Source organism: Lissotriton vulgaris, chromosome 5, assembly GCF_964263255.1.
Source record: "Lissotriton vulgaris chromosome 5, aLisVul1.2, whole genome shotgun sequence".
NCBI classification, from domain to species: domain Eukaryota; kingdom Metazoa; phylum Chordata; class Amphibia; order Caudata; family Salamandridae; genus Lissotriton; species Lissotriton vulgaris.
In genome coordinates, this window is record NC_141693.1 from 1,438,517,371 (window position 1) to 1,438,539,991 (window position 22,621).

General features: G+C 44.4%; 1 pseudogene; it reads left to right on the top strand.

The window, feature by feature from the left end:
* The first annotated feature begins 20,281 nt into the window (after window positions 1-20,281).
* On the top strand, window positions 20,282-22,176 carry LOC147712707 (src substrate cortactin pseudogene; annotated as a pseudogene).
* The last annotated feature ends 445 nt before the right edge of the window (window positions 22,177-22,621 follow it).

Sequence of the window (22,621 nt, forward strand, 5' to 3'; positions counted from 1 at the left end):
GGGAGAATAGCATTAAGAGAATTCTTTATCCAATTTTTAAACATATCATTAGCTACCAAATGATCCTGATTAATTGGTGGTTTTGAACTTTCTAACTCATGTACCTATTGGTCCAGCGGGAGTTTTAACCAGTTCCGTGCTTCCCGCACTATAGGTGTTGAGGCCGGATTTTTGTAGGTCTCCCAAACGAGAGGGATTAGCAAGTGATCTGTCCAGGGAAGAGCAATTGGGGGATCTGCCTTCAGATTGGGGCGGTTGCTGAACACTGGGTCTAACAGATGTCCTTTAGAATGCGTGGCAGATGAAACAAGCTGGGCCATCTGTAGAGCTGTTTGGCGATGTAGTCAGTTGTGTCATCGAAGTGAATGTTTAAAACGCCTAACAGCGTAAAATTGGATGGGGAAGAGGCTAGATCTGCTACAGCCGAAGGCAATGATACATAGAATTGTTTGGCCGAGCCTGGTGGGCGGTAGATAAGTGCCCCGGAAAAACTGATGTTAGGGGAGAACTCAAGACAGAAAGACGAGCTTTCGCATTCAGTGAAGGGGTTAGGGGAGCATCCGCAGGCATAGTGATCTCTAAATATAATTGCCAGGCCGCCTCCCTTCTCATTGGGCCGATCGAGCCTTACTATTTGATAGCCCTGCAACAGGGCTTGTACTAGCTCAGGTTCCGAATAGGGGGTTAACCACGTTTCGGTGAGAAAGACTGCGTCCGGTTTTAATTCCTCAAGCAATAAGGATATTTCTATACAGTGTTTAGGTAAAGACCTACAATTAAGAAGGTACATTTTAAATACTTTTTGTTTATCCGTAGGGGGCGTGGGTTTGAACTGTACGTTACAATGCAAGCACTGCATAGGCATATCTAAGGGGTAGTAAAGATGTTGACATGTCGTTTTATATTGTGTTCTAAACCCTAGTCAGTTCAATGGAGCTATAGCTCTTCACATTCCCTGTAAAAGATGCAGGGGTTGTGGCCCCTAGCCCCAGCCGGTCGCGGACAGGCGCAGACGGGCTTGCCTTTGGCGCTGCCGGCCCACCCGCTACGCCCGTCCGCTGCGCCTCCTGAAAGAGGGTACCATTTTATACGGACGAGGGCGGGAGTGGCCGAGCACTGGTCTGCTCGCCGTGCTCCTCACTCAAGATGGCGGCCGTTTGGGCAATTATGCAGACATGGGTCCTGTGCTTGCTATGCCACCAGATTCAAGCTAGCCTGGCTATTGATGCTTGCTTCTGGTCCAGGGAGGACCTGGCCTGGCAGATCAGGCTGTTCCGATGAGGAGCAAGGTCAAGACTGATTTGCACATGGCTGAGTCTAAACTGGAGTGGCGTGATGTGGCTTGCAATATAATAGATGGATTTATCCCAGATCTGTGGTTGGGGGTGAATGCTTGATTAATTTAGCATTCCGTCCATCATCTGTTCTTTTTTAACTTTGGCGCAGCACAGCAAGGTGACTTGCTGTGTTCTGCTGTGTGTAATAATGATAAATGTGACACTTGCCACATACATACTATACTTTCCCCACCGAAATACCATATACCGTGTGCAGTATGGATGGTGGTATTTGATGTGCATCTAGACATTGGTGCAATTTGTCTGACATAGTGTGAGGTATCAGCGTGAGCTGAGTGACCCAAAACAGCAATTTATTTATTTATTTATAAAGTTTTATGTAGCGCGAACATGATCCCGAGCGATAACAGAGCGCTTTACAATTGGAGGGATGGAAAGGTAACAGTTGCATTACATGTGTCACATTGGAATACCAAACGGAACACATTTCAAATGGGACTCACAGAATAGGAATGGTTACAAATACAAAGTGTCAACAAAGAATAAGATAAAAACTGGTACATAGCGAAATAGGAGGGGAGCAAATGATTCAAACCAACAAGAATAGCATCCAGCACAGGGCTTAAAGGTGTATGTCCAATGCATTAGAGCAGACGATCCATCACCCTATTAAGGTAAGAACTTGTTCGTAAGGAATAGTTTGAAAGCAGCTTTGGAGGGGATTCTACTTATTTCCGGTGGGAGAGAGTTCCAGATCTTCAGTGCAGAGCCAGAGAAAGCTTGGTGACACGTTCTCTTTTTGCGAAAGATCTAAGGTTTCAGGAGGAGAGAGTTAGCACTCCTAGAAGGTCTACCCCCTCCGGATAGTTCCAGCTTTTGCTCTAGATAACTAGGGTTTTTGAAATGGAGGTCTTTGTGGGAAATGGAGGGCTTTGTGGGATAGGCAGGCAATCGTTACCTGTATTCTTGCTTCGTAGGGCAGCCAATTTAGGGATTTTAAGACTGAGAAAATGTGTGCATTTCTTTTGGTACCCGTAACCAATCTGGCCACCAAGTTCAATGAGGCCCTTAGTGGGGAAAAGGTATATACCCCACAGAGCGTAGCACTTCCTTTGTCTAGCCTCTGCAAAAAGAGCGCTTGGACCACTTGCTTGAACTCTGCTGGTGGGAGGAAAGGATTAAGATTCCTGAGTATCCTCCTCATCAGGTGGTTAGCTCCCTTGCACAAATTGTTAATATGAGTCTTCATGTTCAAGTGCTTGTCCAGGGTGATTCCGAGAGATTTAAATGAGTCAATAATGAGGGGGGAGCAGTTGAAGGCGATGAGGTGGTTCATCCAGAGGTCTAATTTAGGAGTGTGATTCGGAAGAGAAATGAGAAGGAATTCTGTTTTAGAAGTGTTGAGCAGGAGGGGGTTCTCAGTTAACCAGTTTGAGTAGTCAATAGGGTAGTGTTGAGTGAAATGGTGTTCTCCGGGGAGGAGATTTTCAGATAAAGTTGGGTGTAATCTGCATACATATGGAAGAAAATGTCCATGGAATATAGTGCATTAGCTAATGGTTCCAAGAACAAGTTGAAGAGTATGGGAGATAGGGCGGACCCTTGCGGGACCCCCATGGATACTGGTGATGGCTTGGAGTGAGAGTGGTTCGCCTTCACTTTTTGGGATCTGTGATGGAGGAAGGGCGAGAACCATTGCAACACAGGACTAGACAGGCCCATCCTGTGTTCCAGAATGAATAGGAGGTTGTCATGATTAACAGTGTCAAATGCAGAGGAGAGATCTAAGAGGATAAGGAGACACAATTCATTTTGCTCAATCATTTTTAAAATGTCATCCATAACGTGAGTGAGAGCTTATTCGGTGCTGTGCCCACTACGAAAGCCAGATTGATGTTAGTCCAGGAGATGGAAATCTTCAATGTGAGCACAGAGCTGCGATTGGACGCATTTTTCTAGTACGGGGAAGTTAGTGATAGGGCGGAAGTTGTTATGGTCAGCGCTGTCTGCTGTAGTTTTTTTAAATATCGGTGTTACCTGAGCTGCTTTTAGGGACTCCGGCATTGTGCCTTTTGACAGAGAAGCGCTGGCAATCTTTTTACAGATAGGAGTGACGACATCCTTGATTTCTTTGAAAATGGAAGGTTGCAACGGGTCACTGACGTGATTAGATGGGTTGATACTCTGAAGAACCTTTTTAATGTCTCTTTCACTGAGGGGATAATGGTGTCCTAGGAAGCATTGTTCTTGATGCCCAGGCTAAACGGTTTGATCTGGTCTAAAAGGGCCGGGCGGGGCGCAGACCCATTAGAAAGCAGTAGAGCCCGCCTGGTATCCAGGTCCATATTGATGAGTCTTGATTTCTCAGTAAAGAAAGCAGACAGATCATCACATGAGGGAGGGCTGACTTCAGAGTCAAAGCGGTTTGGTGCTTCCACCGATTGTTGTTTAACCAGTTCAAAAAGTTTCTTGGGGCGATTTGCAGCTTTATTCAGTTGGAATCTGAAATAGTCCACCTTAGCTCTCTTGATTTCTTTGTTATAGGTACACATTACCAATATTAGGATCTTTAGCTTGTCCGAGGATGGTTTGGATCTCCAGGATCATTCGATGGCCCTAAGGTTGCGACGTTCGAAGTTTAGGTTGCCATTGAACCATGGCTTTGATATTTTTGTTGAGGCATTTTTTTGTTGGAGTGGAGCAATGGAGTGTCTGATGCTAGAGATAGTAGAGTTGTAGAAGTCAGTGAGTACATGAACCTCAGATATATCAATTTGGGAAGAGAGGGCAAATTTACATTGGGTTGCTAGATCTGCTGTGTTGATGTCTCTGAAGTCCCTTTTTGAAATCTTTGATTTCATTGGTTGAGCCTTCCTCCGAGACACCTCCATGTTAATATGGAATAAGACCAATCACAAGAGGTGATGGTATCCATTGGGATGGTGTGTCCTTCGGTGATGATGAAGTCCAGAGTGTCTCCTTCATTATGGGTTGGCCGTTCACAATGTTGAATCAACTTGTGATCACTCAAGAAAGATTTGAGGCATGTTACCGCTTGGTCATTAGGGTTAGACCAGTGAAGGTTGAAATCACTGAGGTAGATGTGGGGCAGAACGGAATCGACATTGCCAGAGATGATTTCCATTAATTGTTCAATGAAGGGGAGGTTGCCCCAAGGGGGATGATAGAATGTGTGTAGTTTGCACACCGGGTGGCTGTTACTAGAGATGTTGAGACAAAGGTATTCGCATGATGATGCAGTGAAGACTCTGAGAGGGAGACCGCAAGTGTGCTCCGATGTATACAGGCTAGGCCACCTCCCAGCTTCATAGCTCTGTCTAGACACATTTTGTCATGGGTCGGGGGAACTCGGAGGTCTAGGATAGGAGTGGAAGATGGATTGATTCAAGTTTCAGTGAGGATGATGATGTAAATCTCATTGTGTTGGATGAGGTTGAATGTATCAGAGGTGTGTTTGCTGGCTGAGCTGCAGTTGGGTAGTACACATTTAAGTTGTATCAATGTAAGGGGGGAGGAGTCTGTATGATGTTTACACTCATGAGGTCATCATTGCTTATGACTCTAAGGTTGTGGGGGGTTTCTCTGTTGAGGTTAGCATGAATGGCTTGAATTAGCCCCGTTGGTATCTTGTTGGTTTCTAGGCTAAGCAAGTAAAAGTTGAGTAAGTCATCGATATCGTTAAGCGCGAGATAGGCCATCGATCTTCTGGTGTGGGAGGATGAGTTAGGCAGGGGTACGGTTTTAGAGATAGTGAGGGGAGAGTGTTGGTCATGGCGAGCTCTAATGCTAGCTCTAGCAGGGGCTCTGGGCAGATTCGTATGAGAAAGGAGGGAGCATATCAAGGGGGGATGTTCAAGTGAGAGGGCTTTCAAATCATGGAGTTCGAGGGTGCCACCTAGTCTGGGTGCTGTGAAACGGGTAGAGGTTGTGTGGGGAGAGCTGGTGAAGTGGAAGAGTCTTGTTGTGTGCCAGAGGGGTCAGAGGCGGTATTGAGAGGTTCCAGAGAGGGGAGTTGGTCCCTGAGGACTTGCGGTGTTCCAGTATGTTTTGATAGAGAGGATGGTAATGGTGAGAGGGTTACCGGCAGCGAAATGGGTGGACCATTCAATACGTCACCCAGCAGGGACTAAGGTTGATTGGTGGGCGAGGAGGGAGGTGTATCAGAAGAGAAACTGGGAGCAACACTTTGGGGTACCCTTGTGGATGATAGCACTAGATCTTGTCGCCAAGAGGTTGTATTGTTAGCCAATACATTTTTGATCGTCATAAAGAGTTTGTCCAACAGCTCTAGATTTCGATCCGATGATTGAGTGAGAACGATCCCGTTGTTGTAAATGGTAATGGGGAGATCGGCTTTGAAGTAACAGCAAGACTTAAACCATAAGGTGTTTTCCTTATCTGTTTGACCTGAAAAAAGGATATGAGGATTTTCCTCCATTAGGCTCTTCGGTTCATGAAGAAGATTAGGTCATTCAGGATGTTGCCATTAGACATACAGAAATAAGTATCAGATGTAAGCAGTATGGGGTGTCTTTTGAAAACATTGTGTTTGAATTTCTTAGCAGCAATTTTAGTAAGGTTAGGGGGATACGTAATCTTAAAGGCATTGAAGCCCACTTGAGAAAGTGAGCCTTCAACAGGGCTGGTTATAGATGTAGCCATGGTGGGGGGAGGGCACAATGCGAGGAGAGGGTGAGTTCTTGGGTCAGTTCTGGTCACTAATAGAGTAGGCCTGTTAAAAATAGATAAAATATATAAGTAGAAAGACCACCCCACCAGGATGTAATCTGTATGAGGGTGTGTATCTCCTATGTGTTGAAGGGAGATCCTGGAGGGTATAGCATGCTGAAAAGTTACATGGGGGTCACAGAGCCCATGTGTGATTTAGATGTAAAAGTAAGATGACCGCTCCAAGATGGCCACCAGGTGTTGAGGATGGAGCATGCCTATTTCCCTTTCAATGGCTAGATGAGAAGAGAGATCAGGGAGCTCTCCTCCTCAGTTTTCACAAGGCTTGCCAGGAGACAAAACGGGCGACCCTCTGTAGCCCCAAGCAAAAACAATTAAAATGGATACTCTTCCCTGCAGAAATCCAGGCCCAGGGAACTTCAGAGTGACAGCAGGACCAGGACACCCCATCCAGAGCCAGCTGAACCGACCTGGCTGGGGCGAAAATTTGGACCTGATGCAATTATTTCATGTTTTTATTTCATTTCCCCTGTTTGCCAGTGGAACGTTCAGTGATTGTTGAGAATCGAGGGAGCGCACCCTTACGCCGAACCGGGCAGCCAGCAGAGCCCACCCGCTGGCACACACAGGATCAGCAGGTCCTTCAGGCCAGCACCAGACTGGGCGGAGGCACCACAACGCTCCTGACGGTGCTCCAGCCCTTCCCCCCAGCGTGTAAGGCCTCCAATCACCTCTGCATATCCTATGTCATGTATACTATTACATTGACATGCAAAAACATTCATCAGTGCAGGTTATTGGTACATAGTGACCCTCAATTGAGGAAAAGGCTGATTGGCATTACTTGGTCCCTTGAGTGTTTGCTTCATATTACACAACACAAATGCTATGCCAGGTGTGATGCTTTGTGTGACCCTTTGATACTTCTGAAACTTGGTGTCACACTCTCTTGCCTTGTGTGTCACAAGGCATCCTCACATTGCAGCGACATTCAGTGGTTACATTTAAGCATGACATATATAGCAGCATTACTACATGCAGATGGTACATAAATACATACTTATGGCGCCTCCAAACTCCCAAACCCATCAGGTCCACCACATCCACCTCACGGGCTATCACATCTACCCAACAGTGTTTCAGTTGGGGGTAAACTGTCCTGTCTTCTTTAAACACCTGGGCCCTAAGCAAAGACATAACACCCTAAAAACCCCAAACGATGCCAAACCTACAAATACCCCAAAATGAACAAACATCTGACAATATAAGTCAATTTCAATTACAAAATACAATTCCAAAACACAGAAAAGTGCACAATATATAGGCAACAAGGACAGATCTAACACAGACTGCACCACAAAGTACCAATATCTCCTCAAAACCCTCTCTCCACTCCAACAACAGCCAGCTCCAACCAACAGACATCAACAGAAAGTGAAAGTAAGGTTTACACGTCTTAGTATGATGCCTCCCACATCCATTTCATAATTTCCTGGGTATAACTAGCATGTTTTTGACAATTGCATAGCTTTTCTGATGCACTGCAATGCAAATGTGCATGGCATGATGTACTGCACAGTTGCCATTATGCAGCAATGCTGAGACCCATGCAATGGTGGCGATGCACAGGTTTTGACCCGCGCAACAGGGGTAATATGCAGGTTCTGACTTGTGCAACATGGGTGATGTCCTTGTTCCGACTTGTGCGACAGGGGTGATGCGTCGGATCTGACCAGCACAACAGGAGCAATGTGCTAGTTCTCACCCACTCAACAAAGGCAATGGCCGGATCTACAGAAGAAGCATGGCTTCTGCTAGAGCAAACATCTTAGGCCCACTCTCATGAGTCCAGGACTGAGGTGGCACCACATGGCTGGACAGACTGACAGATGGTAGAGTCCAGGTGCTGCTTCAGGCTGGTTGGAAGTCTTTTATGTCCCTGAGAATTAATACAGGAGTCCAGGCATATTTCCCTTGAAGTCACTCTAGATTTAAGGGATGCATATGCAATCCTTATCACCCAGTCATGGGAACAGCATAAAGCAAGGCAGCAAAACAAGGCAGGACTCCAGATCAGATTGCTCCACATCTATATTCATATGAGTTACCAGAGTATACACCTGGATGTAAGCCTCGGTTATATGTGCATTAAATGGTTTATCCTGGGCTCTCTACCCCACTCTTTTATATTCCCCATTCATCCCAACCTCTCCCTTCCTGAGATGTATACAAGCCACTTCCTGTTGATGCATGACTGATTCAACACACACTTAGGGAAGCACAGAGACAGGCTGGCTCTCCCATATTCCAGTATATGTCCCACCCACCTGCAGCATTGCTAGGCTATCAAACACACAGCATATGAACTGTGGAAGAGGTGAGTGAGCCATTAGGACTCACTTCAGTGACCCAGGTTTGAATGGTCATGTTCACTACTACTGATCAGTACACAGTATGCCCCCAAACCCATGCTTGCTCTGTTTTACTCCTGGCGAAGGCAGCAGCGTACCACAACTATTAGGATAGGTCTTTGGATGGCCATCCTGGTCTAAAAATACTGTAATCCATGACAGAGGCCTATGTCATGGCACACATGCATATTTCAAGTTCGCCTATGGGAATATATCAACATTTGTGATCCAGACAACAATACAATTGGGCATTCAGGGCAGGGGGACACAATTCCTACAAAGGAGGTGACCTTTTTTAACCAAATAAAAACATTGCACCATATTTATTACATTTGGGTATAACCACAGCCATTTCTGCTTGCATTTTGACATACATGCTTAACACATTTAAATGCCAGAAAAACAGGTACGCTTTGTAATTTTGATATCACATATGTATCCTTTCTACATGTGGTCCACATATTTTAATTGTTGATTTGTTTGATATTACATAACATGTGGTTGTGCCCCCTCACACAGTGTGAGCTGACACAATACTTCTCCACTTTGTGTGATTTTCCTACTTCCATTACAGGATCAGTAAAGGAACGACACAATGGGACATCATTGACTACCCAGGAGCTTCAGTATTCCACCCATAGGAATGAGCATTAGTCAACTAGTCATGGTACATGGTATGAGTAGTCAACCGTAGGAGCATCAGTGGATAGTCTGTAGGAATGGGTACTATGTAACCAGCAATGGTGGGTGCTCTGAGGAGTAACCTTAACAGTGGTCTGAAGCAACTCTTTCGAATGGGTAATGTACAACCAGTCCCAGTATATGCTGTGCAACGTCATTCAAAGTAAGGCACGGGACAACCCAAAGAAAAGATCATGATACAACCAGCCATTTGACTTTCTCTTAAGAGTTCTCTCAAGAAGGAGAGGCAGCAACCCCATAGGAATATAGATTGTACAGCAAACCCTAGTACATGTTGTGTTGGATGAATTGTGGAACGAGTGTGTGCTAATTATGAAGCGAATGTGACCTCATTGAATTATCCTGGATCTAGAAACGTGTCCAGCTGAGAGACAGATTGTAAGAATTAGGAGACTTTGGAAAATAGCCATGGTTTCAGAGGTTTGCTGAAGGACTGATGGTCGGAATCGCGTGGTAAAAGTGAAGGGAGGGTGTTCTATAGCTTTGCATTCACATATAAAAGACACTGTCCACCTGATCTTGGCTTCCTGATGTGAGGGGCAGCAATCTTTGGCAGAATCAGAGTGGGAGAGCAGAAAGAAGAATAACGCGGAAGACAAGCGCTCAGAAATTATAGGCATGACCCAAGAATGGCTCTTTGACAAACCGAGAGGCTTAAAGTGAATAGTGTATTGTACAGGAAGTCAATGCAGGTTAAGTGAGGGAGGATGATCGTGCCTGGGCAGTCCCAAAATAAGTCAGACTGTAAAGTGCTGGATAATAATGGTGTTATGGCATGACTCTGGAGGAAAGTTTGTGATATTTAGGTTTGTCACATACTTTGTCATATAAAACAATCAGCTTTTGTCATTAGCATTATCGTAAAAGATTAACCCTAACAGCCGGGATCAACCTGGCCATGATTTCCATGTGAATACCAAAGAGGGGGGACTTGAGGATGAAACTTGTTGACACCGTTGTGAATTTGTCTAACGGAGGAAGAGAAAATACCTTAGCACACATATTGTTGTCTATGATTCAGAAAGAGCTGTTCTAAATACAGTAATGCCTTTGATGACCCCTACTTCAGTCTGCCAAGTATGTGAGTGTGAAATACAGTATCAAATGTAGTATAACATTCTAAAATGGCTGGGGCAGCTGGCTCCTCTGAATCCAAACGCAGAGAAGGGTCATCCAAGGGTGCAATAAATATTGCTTCATTGTCGTGGAAATGGTGAACAACTGAATGTGATGGAACAAGTCAACGAGGAGGTTTGATATAGGAGGATATTAGAAGACTGGGTGCACGGTAGAGTGATAAGGGAGCAACCATTATTTGACTAGCCATGGTACATACCTTAGGGTTCACACACGAGTGGTGCTAGGGTCAATGAATGAATAAAGGTGTATGGATGGAGAATTGTGTGGCATGGGGGTCTGCACCTGTTAATGGAACCGATGTCGTCGTGTGCCTGCATGGATGGGTGGATGGAGGAGTTGTAGTGTGTGGATGAAGGGGTTGCTGATGTTGGGCTGAAGGAGATCTATAAATGAGTGGACAACAGAGTGTGGTACATATGGATGTAGAAAGTGTTTGAAATGGAGGGAAGTGTGGCTTCTGTGGCCTACCCCCGCCCTAATATTATCAATAATGCATCCCTGTGGAGGAGTGTTCTGCTTAAACAGAAAACAAGTGAAAGTGCTCCGAGCCCATTTAATGCAGTGGCAGAGGCGGCGCGTGGGTGTCTAAATGAATGCCGTGCCTCCGTCATATTTTCAAGACCTCTCCATACCGTTCTTTTTACATTTCCTGAATCATCATATCTGCCAGCATTTTCCTATTTCTGTAGCGGACGCCAAACAACCTTTCTTACATTTTGAACCCGACGCCTGCTACATGAGCCCTGCTGCTCTGGTTTCGAGACCCAGGCACACGGCCACTGCGGCGCGCGCTCCCGCAGAAACCGTACCTGTGGCATTTCAATGTCTATATACACATTGCGTTTATTTGCTCAAAAAGGAAATCTGTCATTTCACATTACTCACTCTGCTTTTAAGAGCTTTTCAACTTCGCCGCAGAAAGGAAAAACAGCTCGAGGCGGCTGTTGCAAGATGCAGCACGGTGTCAGCCCTGCTTTGTATTTGTGAATCTCTCAGCAGGCAAGGGGCTGCGTGTAGAGAGCTGGTGCAAGGCAGTAACCTGTCTCCGCATCTTTTGACAGGTACAATGAAGGTCTCGCGCGTCCCCTGCTATTCGATAGGCTACTTTAGTTAGGGACGGCGGATGCGATGTGACAAGGTAACTACATTATGTCTAAAGTTCCCTGGAAATGAATTATGCTTGTAGCTCTTAAAACGTTATTTTATGAATGTATGTTGTGGCATTTGTACAGCACATACTAGCTGGGTAGTTACAGAGTGCGGTACGATACTGGGGCGGAGCACGGGGAGGTAATGCAAGATCGCATCACATACATGGGCTAGAGAGTGCACATACGTAGGTTAGAGAGTGCACATACGATACGTAGGTTAGAGAGTGACACCACTGGATTGCACAATGACATATTTCACATATTTACTGCTGTTCCATGTTTCACTCTTAATTGCAATTTAGGCGCAGGGAGATTTAAGGGTTCATTTACAGCTTATAGAATGGAGCAGCCGCCTAAAACGTCAGACGCCCCATTTGCTGAACTTGCAAATCTCCTGCCCCTTTTCGAGATGGGGCATGACTGGGGCCCTGCCAGCGAACACCTTGAATCAGTCCACCTCAAAAGTGCCAGGCCACAGTGGTGGTCGCCCCACGCTGTTACCTGCAGGTCGAGCGTCACAAGATTTTCCTACCAGGAATGCCATGCAAGACACGGCAGCCCGAGCAGGCAAATCGTACATTAGTCCTAAAATGAAGAGGGGGGTTTGACATCCTTATAGCCAGGGACTGTCGGAGGACCCCCACCCTTCCGTTAACCGACATTATTAACCAGGACATGAGAGGGATTTCTTTGGAGGCAGGGGGCCTTACAACCCCCCAGCCGTCTTTTTTAAAACATACAAAAATTGGAAATAAACAATATTTACACAATTACACAGAAAACGTTCCATGACATTCTATTACAATTGAATATATACAGATATCAGATGGCTAACCTTAACATACTTCTAGTACAAGGTATTTGCTATCCGAATTTAACTTAACAGTCATACAATATTGTTTTCTGCGTATCCTATTTGGGCCTACGGCAAGATTACTAACTGGTGTCAGATCCTTATCACTTAAACCACGCCATCCTGTCGGAGTGCGTATGCGCAGAGGGCCCGTTTACCGTGGGAGTTCACCCTCTCCCCGGTTACCCCTGTACGCCCTATTACCCACGCCCTTCCGTCGAAGTATGCATGCGCAGAGGGCCCGCTTACCGTGAGGGTACTTCCGACCCCCGGTTACCCCCTGTACGCTCTATTAACTCCATTAAAAGGGGCCCTTGCATCTTTGCACTGTTTACTGGCGTCATTGTGCACGTGCAGGGTGACTAACCAGCCTAGAGAAAGCGTGACTCTCCCCTCCCCCACACCCATGTAGCCTACAGGCTGTAACTGCCCCTGGAGTTCTAGGAGAGACCACTTGTCCCTCCCTTTGGGCGACCCCATTCGAGAATGGCGCCACCCCCTAAGGACCTTAAATTAACTGCTCACCAATCATGACCTTACCGCCTGACCAAGGAATAGCAATAAATACAACAATTGATGACCTGTAAACGAGAGAAAGCTCTAAGGAACAAAACGTATTAGTCACACACTCTTGTAACAAAAATGTGAACACCTTCATAACACACAATAACAATCGTCTGGTTCAGGGGATGGTGGGTGGGGAAAAAGAATTACAGCCTCCTAGAGGCTGGAAGGGCAGGCCGTGTAGCGCAGGAGTCAAAGAGGCCTTTTAACCCCTCATCTGTCAGACCGGATCTAACCGGCCTGGCCTTTGTTCGCTGGTGACCCGGAAGTGACTCAATCACTTCCGGGTCACCAAGGGACCTGGGGTCCAACGAATAGCGGGTGGGGGTCGGTGCGCCCCGCCATAACTGCGGCAGGGCTGATGTCAGCCCTATCTTTCCTTTCTGCAAGTACAAACTCCTTCTTTGGAAATGAATTCTGCTTGATAATATGCTCTTGTGAATTCCCATAGCAGCACAGGTTCTGGTGTTAACCTGGGCTGCTATGAGAATTCACAAGAGCATATTATCAAGCCCATTATCGCTGCTTTAGCTGCAGCTTGCTACCGCTAAAGCGGCGATAATTTTATCAACGTTCTTGATAAAATGCCCCAAAGTGTTCTAAACATGAACTCTATTCACCACACCTGAACAATTATCCCATAGTTCTTTGGAATCCATCAGGAACCTAAAGGGTTTCTGTCATCACTAACTAACAAGGCACTACAGAAGAGAGTTAAGAATAAAATTAATAGATTTTACCCAGCGTGAAGCAGTGCTTTCGATTTCATTGTTGCAAAATACATACTAGTTGTAAATAGAGATTACTAATATTCCGAAACTAAAGTTAAGATTTCAAGGATTATGTTCACATATCTTATTTCAGTTTGATGTACTAGTCCAATAGTCAGCCACCAAGACCTTATCACTGTATTTTCCCAAAAGGGGAGGAGCTAGGTATTTAGACACTTAATTAAGGGCAAAAGAGTAATCTAGATGCAAAAGCAAATATAAATGGCTTCTTCAATGCTTGTTCAAGCAATATAGTGGTACTATTTGGCTGGCAGAGACCAGGCACCTTATGCTATCTACTGTTTTTCGTGCCGCCCCTATTTCTGAAAGCTTAATTGAATTCAATGTAATTTTTTTAACAAGAGCTTGAATTAGCTAAGAATGCATAATACATTTAAAGTTATACGGAGCAGGGGGCGGCAAAATATGTCCTACACATGGCCCCTTAAATCCTTAGGATGACACTTCATAAATTGAGTCATATCCGGTTGCAACCATAGGTTAATAGCTAAAGTTGGCCAAAAAATACTTTATGCATCAGTAGCCAAATCAACATCAGCTGATCCTTCATTAAAGTAAGCTTTGCATACAGGTAATCCCAATTCCAGACCAAAGCGATGTTGCAAGGAATCTTGATCTTTACACTAAGAATAGCACACATGATCTCACTAAACCGAACATCAAAGCTGCACATTCAAGTGCGTGGAAGGAATGAACGTTATGCATAGGTTGCTTTAAAAACACCGTGGGTTGTTTAAAAGAAATAATCACAGTGTTGGTGATTGCTTGATGCCCTGTTAGGAAAGCAATTAGTCGTGTTACTAATGGAAGTGTTAACATATCCCAAGCTCATACCTCTTCAGAGTCGGTTTTGCTGGTGACTGTACACAGTGTGATGCATTGACTGGACAGCTTGTTTGTTTTACGCCCGACTCTGATCTGTGAATAATTAGCGACGTTCCTTTCATTTCAGTATCTTCAACAGTGCACACAAAACAACATCCCAGGCCTCTTTGCTTGCTTCCCATAATGCAAGTTAATTACAGAACGACGACTGCGGACTGTCTTCCTAGAGTGAGCCCGCAAGGCGCTTGTTCTCTGATATTAAAGAAACCCGGAAGATTCCCGCCAAATATCCTGGAGCATAAGATAAATACGTACACGTGGCACGGAGCCTGCAGCCAGAGAGCGCGAGCTGTGCTTCATCTAGGGCTGCTTATTGCATTCCTGCGGTAGCCGGGAAACGGCAGCCAGCAGGCGGTGGTGGGAAAGAAACTTGAAAATCTCATCTTTTCTGACCAGGAGGCAAAATCAAATGTCCGACATCGACAACCTCGGGCTTTCATTTCAAGGTTATGAGATGGGAGCGCTCGGTGGGCTCAGCGTTCACTTCAGAGAGCTGTGAATAACCAACGCTCCATTGGATCCAGCTTTCACCACTAAAGTTTGAGGAATGCGCAACGTTTAAGTTGGTAACAACAACGCTCGACAGGTTGACTGGTGCTTTGCATTGGTGCCGAAAATATACACAAAAACTCAATTTTTAAAAACCTTTCCTTTTTCCTTCCTTTTCAGAAAGTCTTTCTTCTGCGTCTTCTTCTTCTTCTTCTTCTTCTTCTTCTTCTTCTTATGATAATAATAATAATAATAATAATAATAATAATAATAATAATAATAATAATAATAATAATATAGATTATGTTAATATAATGATATTAGTATTAATAACACTAATAATACTAATAATAGTCATTTTATTATTGTTGTTATTAGTAGTAGTATTATTATCATCAACAATAATAAGTACTTGTTCATGTTTCACAACAGCGTCATTTGCTGCTCTTGCCTAGTTGTAGAGACACTAGGATTATTTTAATTGAAATGTTTTGTTCGGGCTTTCTGCTATAGACAGTCTGTGAAGTACTTTGCATCAGGCGTTAGACTAACGCATGTCATGCAAACATTTATATGGGCAATTTTGAACTCAACAACATCTATATGAATCAAACCTGGATGACCAATCTCAAACTCTATGTTCGTTACATAGATGACCTACTTTTCATTTGGAAAGGCTCCAGACAGAATTTGGAATCAGCCCTTATGGATCTTAACTCAAAAGACGACAGAATTGAATTCACATGGAACATCAGTGACAAAGAAATAACGTTTTTGGACGTACTCATCGAAATAACTGAAAATGGCCTGAAAACAAACCTCTTTCGGAAGCCAACAGACCGCAATAACACACTACTATACAGCAGCTTCCATCAAAACTCTCTGAAAAGACATCTTCCGTTTAGCCAGATGCGCAGAATCAAACGAATTGTATCTGATCCAATATCCTTCACTGAACAAACCAAAATCATGGCCACCAGATTTTTGAATAGAGGATATCCTGTGGAAATAGTAGAGAATGCCATTGAAAGAGCATCAATCATTCCTCGCACAGAAGCCCTTAAAGGATCTATCAGGAAAGAAGATAAAAGAATGGTACTAATATCCAGACACTCGACATCCAGCAGAAAATTCAAAAACATTGTGATGAAACACTGGCGCCTGTTATCCTCTGAACCAGACTTTGGAGATCTTTTCAAAGAACCCCCCATTTTCGCTCACACTCGCTCTAAAAACATTAAAGAAATCTTATCAAGTCCAACAAAGGAACCAGTCAAACACACGGGCACACGCCCCTGTCACCACTGCAGCAATTGCAATAACATTATCAGAGGGAATAGCCTCAACCACCCCATGAGAGGCTTCCAAATCAAATTGAATGTAGATGCCACCTGTGACTCTTCGAACTTAATCTACCTTATCAAATGCCCGTGTGGCATGATATATGTCGGAAAAGCCCTCAGGAAAATAAAGATCAGGATGAACGAACATAAATCAAACATCCAAACTAACAACATAAAATCCAGTGTGGCCGCCCACTTTAATGAGGCCAAACATAATGTGTCGCAAATCAAATTCCTTGTTCTTGAAATGGTACCGGACATTGAAGGGAGAGATTTGAACAAAACTCTCCTACAAAGGGAAACCGCATGGATTTATAGACTGCAGTCTCTGAAACCTCATGGTCTTAACGACCGGATTGAACTGAGCTGTTACTTATAGTACCCTCCTGGGTACATGATTGATACACTGTGTCCTGATTCTTGCTTGTTGTTGTCATGCTTTATTTATACTGTATTCCACACCATTCGTTGTACACTACACATACCCCATTCCAAGATGGCCGCCCCTTTAACTTCCCCTGTAGTCCGTCATCCCTGTTGAGCACCACCCTCTAACTCCGCGTTCACCACGCAAAGTTTCTGACACTCCGCTCCAGACCCCGCTGAGACGCCGTTGAGCTTCAACTACATCTGTAAGTTTGATCTCACCGTTTGGCAACTTTGAGGAACTCCGTGATTCCTTGCCTCAGGATTAATTTATGCTTGTAACCTTTTTTGTTCCTTCAGACTCCATGAGGGTATCAACTTTAAATCTATACGTAAGTCTCGTTATGAACGAGCAGCATGTTTATTCTTTTACTGCACCCGCGGTAACCAGCTTTTCCCTTGGCACGTTAATGCATATTTATCCTTTTGCATGAACTACGGTTTTAAACCAACTGCGTGAGTGACCAGCCATCACCTTTAGCCCTCACCTTTGTTTGTCTGTTTTTCACCGATCCCGTTTGTCCATAAACAGTCACCATCCCCATGCACCATTCACATCACTTTGACGTTATAAGAAAATGACTAATGCTCAGATGATATTTTTTCTCCCCAATATTAATGTGTTCTGTTATTATGAAACAAAGTATGTGTTTTTTATTTGTGCTATTTACTTTGATAATTGATTAGCGCTATATCCTGTTTCTTCGCAGCGCTCCCTGAGGAAGGGCCGTTGGGCTCGAAATGCATTGGAGCATTTATTTGCATAAAATTGTCTTTGAGTTGAACTTATGAAATCCGATATATGAATTCATAAGAAAACGCATTTATGAAATAAACAAATCGGAAACTAAACTGCTATGAATCTTTTGGAGTCATTCACTCTATGAACCCGATCGGTGTGCCCAAGTGCAGGGATGCGCCTACATCCCAGTAGCGCACTCAACCAACTTATATTCCTGACTTAGCCATGATATCCTATGAAAGGTGGATATCATGGCTAAGTTTGTGAGCCCCTATCATCAAGCTAACGCCAAATTTTGAGAGCTTATCGTTGGTTTTCCAGCGATAATCTCACAATTGGCAGTTAGCGTGAGGATTTTTATCACTTCTGAGATAAACCTTGCTAATAGCAAGTTATCTCTGTGATAATTTCCGGCGAAGCTTAGCGTAAAAAAATTTGTTGCTAAGCATCGTTAGCGATAAATATCGCTTAACGTTGGTAATATGCCCCACGATTTCTAATGGACTTGTGTTGTGATGGCATGCGTTGTAATATCATGCGTTGAAAAAGTTTCATTGTAATGCCTGTTTCCACCTACAAGTGCTTCATACAAGAGATGTTTTGTAATGAGAAAAGCAACTGATCCGAGCTTCAACTAATGTAAATTGTGGCTTTGGTATTTTTCACTTCATTCATTATTCAGAAAAGACATTTTGGACAGCTATCAAAACAACTCTGCATTTGTCACAATATTTTCAACCAGTAAGCCTAGCCTTGCTAAATTTCTTTTTCCTACTTCGTTTATTCTACTCAATATTGCAATATGCACGGTGACACTTTTGAAAACCTCTATCTAATTCAAAACATGGAAAGCATAGGACCTCCACCTCAATTTTTAGCTGTAGTTGGCGCTTCTTCACTAGACTTGCTAAATGCGAAGAGGCTTCTGAAGCCTACTTGGAAGTCATTAATGGTAACACAAAAGGCACTTTTGATTTATAACTTAGGTCCTGAAGGATATTCAATTTTTAACCCTTTACCAATACAAGAGGTCAGGATTCAAGAAGGTGCTGGGGTGAACTCATAATTATAGACACTACGTAGGTTTATGCTACACCATTTAAAACATTAGACAACATATTCTCTCCATGCATCAATTGTGTACTTGAAAGAAATTCATTTTAAGCAGAAGATGATACAAGGGTCTAGACCTAGTATTCAACTGAATAGTAGGAAGGACATTGAACACTGTTTTAGGTGTGGCAGTCTCAACTCTACAAGCTCAATCAAGAGTTGCCCTGCTTTATCTTAGTCATTATTAAGTGCAATCAAAAGGCACACTTTGCAAAGGTGTGCTGGTCCAGTATGTTACACAACTTAATAATACACAAACTAATGGTGTTAAAAGGTGGAAGAAGAAAGCATTGCAAATGAGGACAGTGAGATTGATCTATGCATTTCCGAGGTGTTGGTGTCAGAGAGTGGAGAGCACGAAACTCAAAATTGTATAGAAGTGTCTTTGGTGGGTAAAACTGAAAGTAAGTCACTGAATTGAGACATACACATTTATGGAATGAGGTGCCGGTCATGGTTGATTGATGTAGAGCGTTAAGAAATGCAGAACTCAAAATACATTAATATGGAAAATGTATAGAAATTGTAGGAGAGTCTGATGGAAATGTGAAATTGCAAAAAAAAACACCATTTAGTAGTCACCCGGAAGGGGAACCGTTTGTGATGATTCTGGAAGGACAGGGAAGTCCTCTCTGTCTTCCCAGAATCATCACAGAAAAATATGGTTCAAATCCTTATAATACTAAGGTTAGACCCCTGGAACTCTTTACTGGTTGGTCTACCTACCTACCTTGTACACAAAGGTGCAGTTAGTACAACATGCTGAGGCATGAGGCACCATACTAAACTAGACTAAATAAGTATACCAATTATCAACCACCTAAGACAACTACACTGGCTACCCATAGTCCAGAGAAGTCTCATGAGAGTGCTCTACCTCTGCCATAAAACTTTGCACTTCAGTACATCAGGTTCGTACATGGCCACTATGTTTTCTTGGTAGTCCCCTCTGTGTCTTTTGCAAAGTCCCAATACCCTGTCAAAACACAAAGGTTTAAATAAAAAAACACCAGACACGGAGTCTGATTGCTGTCTTTTTGACAACAAAGGCATGAAATGCCATGCCTATTTGTCTTTGGCCCAACCTAATCATGTAACCTTTAGAATGTGTTAGAATCCTATCTTTTCAATAAATTATGATGTTGTGGGTCTCCTGCTTCTTTTTTGGGCAGCGTGGTTTTGAAACCGCCTGCATATCTCTTGCTGAGGTTTTGTATTTTAATTAAAAGCACTCTTCATTTAGTCAATAATTCATTCAGTTATATATGTTGCACAGGAGGGATCTAACGTGTTTTGTTGAGATGATCAAGAAGAGTTAGATTTGTTTTGGAATCCGAACTATCCCGATCAGTTGGTGTCAAGAACGAGTGGGTACCAAGGAAATTGTAAAAATTGCATCAATGTTTCTTTCGTAAATGAATGGATACACAAGTTTCCAGAAGTATCTCTGGAAGAATTACGAAGGTTGTGTAACATTTGCACTTGGGTATATTTTGCCTTTCCTTAGGTAATACATGTAAATCCTGTAATTTGTCTTTGTAATACATGTAGTTAGCAAAGATAAAATGTTCACTATTTTGCTTGTCACTATTAATGATAAACGTTCCAGATAATAAAACTTATCACCTGTGGATTACAACACAAGCCATTCACTTCACGGAGAGCCCTGGCATGCAGTCAGAAGAGGAACGAGGGACAGGAATGTACCTTTGAGCCGGAAACCAGGCGCTGTGCGGCGGGGAGTGGCTACGGGTCCCGGTGGGGAGCACCTGAGGTACGGTGGAGGACTGACAGCGCAGAGACCAGAACCCCCGACCGTCCGGGCTCACCCACCGAGCAAGAACCCGAGAGGGCTGCGAGAGCCGAGGATACAAGATGTGGAAGTCAGTTGTTGGACACAATGTGTCTGCAACGGTGGAGCCAGCTGGTGACGATTGGGACACAGACCCTGATTTTGTGAATGATATCTCGGAGCAGGAGCAGAGATGGGGGGCTAAAACAATTGAGGGTTCAGGACGTCCTCAACATATCAACATCCATGAACTGAGGAATACAGTGTCTGAGGAACACGTTGTTCTGAAGAAAAAGGAACTGCAGGAAGGTCCCAAGGCTTCCTATGGCTATGGAGGAAAATTTGGAACAGAGAGGGACCGGATGGATAAGAGTGCCTTGGGCCGTGACTACACAGCAAATGTGGAAAAACACTCCTCACAGACCGACGCGGCCAAGGGCTTCGGGGGTAAATACGGTGTTCAGAAGGATCGGACAGACAAGTCAGCTGTGGGGTTTGAATACAAAGGAGAAGTCAAGAAACATGCATCCCAGCAAGATTATTCCAAAGGCTTTGGTGGACGATATGGGGTGGAGAAGGACAAGGTGGACAAGACGGCCGTGGGCTTCGATTACAAGGGTGTGACAGAGAAGCACGAGTCACAGAAAGATTATGCAGTTGGCTTTGGAGGGAAATACGGTGTTCAGAAGGACCGTCAAGATAAAGCTGCCCTTGGCTGGGATCACCAGGAAGCAGAGAAGCCCCACGAATCACAGACCGATCATGCAGTTGGATTCGGTGGAAAGTATGGAGTTCAGAAGGACCGTCAGGATAAATCAGCGCTCAGCTGGGACCACAAGGAAGAAGTGAAGCCTCACGAATCACAGACAGACCATGCCAAGGGCTTTGGCGGTCGGTATGGAGTCCAGAAAGACCGTGTGGACAAGAGTGCTGCAGGGTTTAGTCAGATGGAAGCGCCAACATCATCTTATGAAAAGACCAATCCTGTGGAGGCTGCATCCAGTGGTGCCAGCTCCCTGAAAGCACGCTTTGAGAACATGGCAAAATCTGCAGATGATGAAAACAAGAAGCGGGCAGAGGAAGAACGTGCCAGACGACAGGCCAGGGAGAAGCAGGAACGGGAGCAGGCCCAGAAGCAGAAGGCGGAGGAACCTGCTGAGGAGCCTGAGGAGAAGCCAAGCCCTAGAGCTCCAGTTCCACTTCCATCTATCACACCAAGAATTACCAAAGAGTTACCGAAGCCCCCTGTAGTAGTGGAAAGTGAACCCACCAGAGAGCAGGAGTAGGAAGTTGAGTACGAAGAGCCCCCTGGACTTCCCGCCAGACCCAGCGACATGGATGATGACTATGAAGATTGTGAAGTAATTCCGAGGGAGGCCCCACCACCTCTCCCTGACAAAGTTGATGTAGATGAAGATTATGAGAATATGCCAGATCTGCCAGTGAAGGACGAGCCTGTGTACGATGTGGGGGATGTACATGAGGTAGACTATGAGGAAGTGCCAGATCGTCCTCCTGCCAGGGGTTATGAAGCCAAAGCTCCCCAAGGTGGGGTCACAGAGGAAGAGAATATCTATGAGGGTACTGACGGTGGGTTATCGGCTGTAGCGCTCTACGATTACGAAGGAGAGGGTGATGATGAGATCTCCTTTGACCCCAAGGATGTGATCACAAACATTGAGATGGTGGATGAGGGCTGGTGGCGTGGATTCTGTAACGGAAAGTTTGGCCTCTTCCCGGCTAACTATGTGGAACTCATTCAGTAAAAGTATTCGCCGCGCTCTACAAATGTCAATAAATAAATAAAAAATAAATAGTACATCGAAGTAACCATGCTGGTGGCTGTCAAATTAAAAGTATATCACTTTCCTATGCACGGACAGACCAAGATCTATGACCCATTTCCATAACCAAAGGCAACGTGCACAACATGTTAAGCAATTGAATGAGGAAGCTCAGCTTCTGCGCCCACAGACTCTAAGGCGGAACACTGTAAGGATTCGCAATTTCTGACCCTAAATGATTCCATTGTCAAAGCCACAGAAAAAGCATTCAGCAGTTCACCTTCAATTACCAGGGCCGTGGACTCCTGCTGTGTTTAATCCCAAACCCAAGGGAAGATGTCATCGGCTTTCCAGACTTTTATCAAGACCAGTTTCATTAAGCGTCAGTGCTTGACCTACATACACCGCAAGTCTGTCTTTACATTCA